Consider the following 6,528-nt stretch of genomic DNA (forward strand, 5'->3'; position numbering starts at 1 on the left):
AAAGTCAGTAGAGGATCCCTCAACTAAGGGGGAGAAGAAAGGGAGTAGTGGAAAGGGGAAAGAAAAAGATACCTCTGCTGGAGACAAAGGAAAGGCTGATGATGTCTACTACAGTGGAGAACAGGATGACTTTGATATTTTTGACATTCCCACTGAACCAGTCTTGGAAGATAAAGATGGTTTATTTGAAGCTGAAGAGGAAAGTGATTTTGGAGAATGGGAAGAGGAAGCTACAGTGGATCCTATCTTTGAGAAAGAGTTTCAGCAGCAGCAGTCAGAGATGAAAAGAAAAGAAGCTGAACTCAAAAAGGTCTCCCAAATCATTGACATGAGGAAAGACATTCAAAGAACAGAAACTCTTCAAAAGCAACGTCTTCATGACATTAAGGCTCAAGAAAGGAGAAGAGATGTCAGACTGAAGATTGGTGAAAAATGGGATGAAGCTAGGAGAGTATTTGATATGCCTCAGCTGAGCACTAACAATGATAGGCAGTTCCTACATCTTCTTGACAAGCTGGAAATCTCAAATCCTAACAATGACATGTACATGAATGCTATCAAGACTGAAGTCTCAAGGATCACAGCTGCTTTTGACAGATCCCTAAATGAGATAAGCATTTTTGTATATTGTCAGAGTGAAGGATCTTTCACGGTGTCACTTCATCTGTTTGAGAATCATTCTTTTTCAGAGATTTGGGTTCTTCTCAACAAAGTAAAAAGAAGCTCAGAATTGAATGAAGTTCTTCGAGAAAGGCTTAAAGAGTTTGCCAGCAGGGCTAGTCCTCAAGTGGTCAACAATTCTCATCAGGTGAGATTCTTTAAGTCTGATTGTCTTCAAATCTGTCAGCTAGATGTACAATCTCTTAAAGACTACTCAGCTAAGCATCTGGTCTGGATGGAACATCATTTAAGAACTGCTGGATACTTATCCATGTTGAAGACTCAAGCTACTGATTTGATTCAATCTTATTGTGAAAAGAATATTAAAAGGTACAATCAGATCAAGAATAAGCTGAAGTCAGTTGGAGTTCAACCAGTCAGACCAACAAGCTTCACTTCAGAAAAGGATCGTGTCTTTGACAAGGAGTTGCTTCAAGATTTAGAAGAAGGTGAAGTCAGAATAGAAGACAACTGAAGTCAATTAGCTCAAAACTCAATGTAATATGATTAGAGCTTTATGAATTAAGATAGTCTAATGTAGTTATATGTTCAGGCTAGAGGAACATCTATCTTGTATTCACTTGTAAATTTCTTTTGGAATCTGGAAAATGTTAAATATAATCCAGAACTTTTCTGCTATTTACTTTGCATTACTGTTTATATCTTTTTCTTATTTGTTAGTTGAGTTATCCTCTAGGTATTTGTTGTTATTTTCTAACAAGCAAATAGGGGGAGATTGAAAGGCATATGGCATAGCCTATTTGTATATTCGAGGATTTAACTCAACTCAAATAAGAATGTAATAAGTAAATAGTGGATCTATCGTCAGAGAGATCTCACAGAGTAACATCTGTCAAAGGGTTAAGAAACATTATTCATCTACAGACTTGAAGACTTAATTCACTGGAAGAAGCTCAAGAAATTGATCAAGCCTCAGTGATATAAATCAAGATTGTGGATTTAATCAAGTGACAGAGATCTCGTCAGGGTATCAATTAATTGCAAGGATTTAGTCTGAAGAAAATCAAGAGTATCAAGGTCAAGGCTTGAAGAAACGTCACGAAAGTTAGTCACTCATGAACCAGACAGTACATCGAGTGTCAACATTGAAGTGGTGGAATTGATTCATAATTGACAGTAATTTTCAGAAGATTTTCAGAAGAATGGATGCTGCTCAGGGTTAGTGTTAATTCTCTATTAATTAATTAAGTCATATAATTTAATTAAGAAAATAAATTATATCTGCAAAGATTAATTTATTGATTAATTAAATTAATTGATTAATTAATTCAGAATTAATATTAAGGTTTTTCAGAATTTTAATTGATTTAAAATCTGTTATTAATTCAAAAAGACAACTGATTGTATTAGTATGACAATCGGTATGACAATCAATAGTCATACCGAAAGTCATGCTAATTCAAAAGGATTCTCTTATCAGATTTTTTATTACATTAAAATCTATTATTAATTCAGTAAGACAATCTGATTTTGAACTACTATGACAATCGGTATGACAATTGATGGTCATACCGAAAGTCTTGCTAGTTCATTCTGATTGTCTTGCCAGTTCAAAGAGATTGTCATGCCAGTACATTCTACTCGACTGTTGGATTAAAAGAAGCAGTAGAAGCAGTTCATTAAGAAATCATACAGAATACACAAGTCAAGAACACAGCAGAAACAAAAAGCAAGACATATCATTTTTCATCTGCTTTATTCAAGATCAAAATTCTAGATTGTAAAGTTAAATCCAAACCACTAGAATTATTTATCTTGTTCTTGTGTAACAATCTAGCAGATCAAAATCCCTAGAACTTAATCTCAAATCGCTTATAGAATTTGATCTTTTTATTGCAAAAATAGAAAAAGTTCATGTTGAATTTATTCTAGATTTGTGATAATTGATTTGAGATTAGTCCCTTATAAACGATACCGTTGTTGTAACACCTTTCAAGTTTAATAATAATTTTATTTAACTTGAATTTTGTTTCACATTTTTATTCCGTATTTTATTCGATTAAACGGTATTGTTTGTATTCAACCCCCCTTCTACAAACATATTGAGACCTAACACAACATATTTCATGTGGTCTACTATGCTAGTAAGACCCTAAATGGTGCTCAACTGAATTATACTACTACTGAGAAAGAACTTTTGGCTATTGTCTACGGTTTTGAGAAGTTTCGATCTTATCTGCTTGGGACGAAGGTGAGAGTTTTCACTGATCATGCTGCGATTCGATATCTCGTCTCAAAGAAGGACCTGAAGCCTAGATTGATCAGATGGGTTCTTTTACTTCAGAAATTTGAGTTGGAGATCAAGGATAGAAAGGGTACTGAGAATCAAGTCGATGATCATCTCTCTCGTTTGGAAGATCCAAGTGCAACTTCACTGGATAAGACATTAATAAATGAGTCTTTTCCCGATGAGCAGTTGTTTGGAGTGCAAGAGGAAGAACCGTGGTTTGTAGACATTGTGAACTACCTTGTGAGTAATTTTATGCCTGCAGACTTGTCGTACGCTCAAAGGAAGAAGTTTTTTCATGAGGTGAAATGGTACATGTGGGATGAGCCATATCTGTTTAGGCAAGGAGCTGACCAAATTATCAAGAGATATATTCCGTACATCAAGACGGGGGGTATCTTGCGAGACTTTCATTCAACTGTTTATGGAGGCCACTACGGTAGAGAGAATACAGCATCTCGTGTCCTTCAAGCGGGATTCTTCTAGCCTACATTGTTTAAGGATGCGCGTCACTTTTTTTTGAAGTGTGATCGATGCCAGTGTGTGGGTAATATATCTAAAAGGGATGAGATGTCTCTTAATATGCTTCTTGAGGTTGAAGTCTTTGATGTGTGGGGAATAGACTTCATGGGGCCATTTGTCTCATCTTGCAATAATCAGTATATCTTGTTTACATCGATTATGTGTCAAAATGGGTGGAAGTCAAGGCTTTGCCGATAAATGATGTGAAGGCGGTGCTTAATTTTCTTCATAAGCAGATATTCACAAGATTTGGGACTCCGAGAGTCATAATCAGTGATGAGTGATCGTATTTTTACAATCGCAAATTCACTACCATGATGCAAAGGTATAATGTGAATCATCGCATTGCTACAGCCTACCATCCACAGGCTAATGGTCAAGCAGAGGTGTCTAACAGGGAGATCAAGCATATCTTAGAGAAAGCTGTGTGTCAGTTAAGGAAGGATTGGTCTTTGAAGCTGGATGAATCTGTTTGGGCATACAGAACAGTATTCGAGACTCCATTGGGAATGTTTCCATTTCAGTTGGTTTATGGTAAGGGGTGTCATTTGCCGGTGGAGCTCGAGCATAAAGCATATTGGGCTTTGAAGAAGTTGAACCTTGATTTGGATGCAGCTGGTAAGAAGAGAATGCTTCAATTGAATGAACTCGACGAGTTTCGGCTTCAAGCGTATGAAAATAATAAAATGTACAAGGAGAAAGTCAAGAGGTGGCACGTTAGAGGTTTAGTTCTCAAGTCCTTTGTGCCAGGACAACAAGTTCTATTGTTTAACTCTCGTCTCCGTCTTTTTCCTGGAAAATTGAAGTCGAGATAATCAGGGCCTTTCATAATCAAAATTGTGTTTCCGCATGGAGCTGTGGAGATTTTTGAGAATGATCCAGGCCAAGCATTCAAGGTAAATGGGCAGAGGTTGAAGCACTATTACGGGGATATGGCAAACTGTGAGATGGTTAGTGCCGTTTTATTGTCTATGTGATCTTGAGATTTTACGTCGAGCTAACAATGTAAAACAAGCGCTTCTTGGGAGGCAACCCAAGTTTGTTGTACATTAGTACGTAGAGGAAGCAGAAAGAAAAGAGAAAAACACAAAAAAATCTGAAAAACAAAAGAATTCAGGGTCAACTTCAGTAGCACGGCGCGCCCGTGCTGAAAAGCGGGGCGACCGCGCTGTTTTTCCAGTAACCGGGCGCGCCCGCGCTGTCCTAGCATGCGGCCACGCTTAAACTCCAGAAAATGGGCACGCCCGCACTGTCCTAGCGCGGGTCCACGCTGAAACTCCCGAAACTGGGCGCGCCCGCGCCAAGAAGGCATGCGGCCGTGCCGGGTCCCTGATTCAGAAAAAAGATTAAGTCGGGTTTTGAAGAGAAAATCGGGGTTTTAAATACAAAATCAATTCCCACCCGATTTTTACTCTTCCACATCCCAAATTTCCCTCTCCAAATCAAACCCATTATTCCCATAATCAATTCCCACTCCATTTATATAACTAATTCTCTCCCAATCTCCTATATATACATACACTTATACATAAACTTCTCCATCACTTCTCAAAACTCTCAAACACACAATCTCTCTTACAAACACATATTCTCTCATTCTCTTTCAATCTCAATGACACCAAAAAGACAACGAACTCAAGTTAGCAGCCGTACCACTGATTCTTGACTCCTGAGGCCTAGACTTTTGACTTCTGAGGCCGAGGCGGAGTATGTGAGGCTGCATTCGAAGCCTATATCGAAGGAGCATAGTTTTCTGCCATCGGGGATAGATGGTAAGTTGTTGGAGATGATCTTGGAGATGGGCTGGGTGGTTTTCTGCAAGACACCCACTGCTATGCCTATGAGTTTGGTACGTGAGTTTTATGCTAATGCTAAGGCTGGTAAGAACGGGTTCACTGTGATGAGGGGGATGATGGTGGACTATAGTCCTGAGGCCATTCGAAGGGTGATTGAGCATCCAGAGAAGGAGGAGGATCAGGATAACTGGAACGAGAAGACTCCGGAAGAGTTTAACTTGGATTTGATTGTTGCTACCCTGTGCGTGCGTGAGATGCTTTGGAAGTTCAAGAAGGGCACGAACGAGTATACCACGTTCCCTGCTTCGTGCATGAACAGGTTTGCACATGCATGGAATTCTTTTATTTGTGCTAATATCATGCCATCTTCTCATGTGCATGAGATTATTGTGGAGCGTGCTCGGTTGTTGTGGGGTATTCTGCAGGGGGATTATGTGGATCTTGGGATGGTGATCCATCAGGGTATTATGAGGTTCTTGCGAGGGAGTACTACGGGTTCGATACCCTATGCGTCCATTGTGACGAAGTTGTACGTGGCGGTTGGAGTTCATTGGCCCGCACATGAGTAGCTACAGTTCCCTAGTGCTCCGATTGATAGTTCGACGATGTTCAACATGACAGAGTGGGGAGGAGGAAAGCCTGATTTGAAGGGGATGGGTTACTCTTTTGACCATCTTCCAGGTGGAAGGCCTCGCGATCAGATGTATGCTGGTGGGACGCAGCAGGAAAGTAAGGCAGCATGGAGATCTCAATTGGGAGAGGAGGCTGGTCCTTCGGGATCGCAGCAGTAGCAGGAGGAGGAAGCACAGGGCAGTGCTGGTTTGAGTTCGACACAGTATAGGCGTCTAGCTAGGAGGATGGATGTTATGCATGACATCCATAGCAGGTTTGCACATGATCTCACCCAGGTATTGGGGACTGCTTTCAGAGCCACATGAGTTGACATCCAGTGGCCAGTATTCGGTGAGGATTCAGTGTATTCACCTCCAGACACTCCTGACACTCCACCTCTTGAGGGTGATGATCCTGGTTCGGATTAGGTATGCCTGATTCCTTGCTATTACCTTCACTGGGACAGTGAATATTTTAAGTTTAGGGGTAGTAGTTAAGGAGTATGTTTTGTGTGAGCCGCATGTAGTTTGCATATTCATGCTAGTTTAGTTCATATAGTTGCATATTTTCCATGTAGTAGTTTTTTTTGTTTTTTAGTTTTTATGATAGTTTGTTCATATAGTTTCATGCATTTGCATTATAATATGATCCCTTAGATGATTTTTCCGATTGATTTGTGATATTAATGCT

Source organism: Apium graveolens, chromosome 9, assembly GCF_009905375.1.
Source record: "Apium graveolens cultivar Ventura chromosome 9, ASM990537v1, whole genome shotgun sequence".
Lineage (NCBI taxonomy): Eukaryota > Viridiplantae > Streptophyta > Magnoliopsida > Apiales > Apiaceae > Apium > Apium graveolens.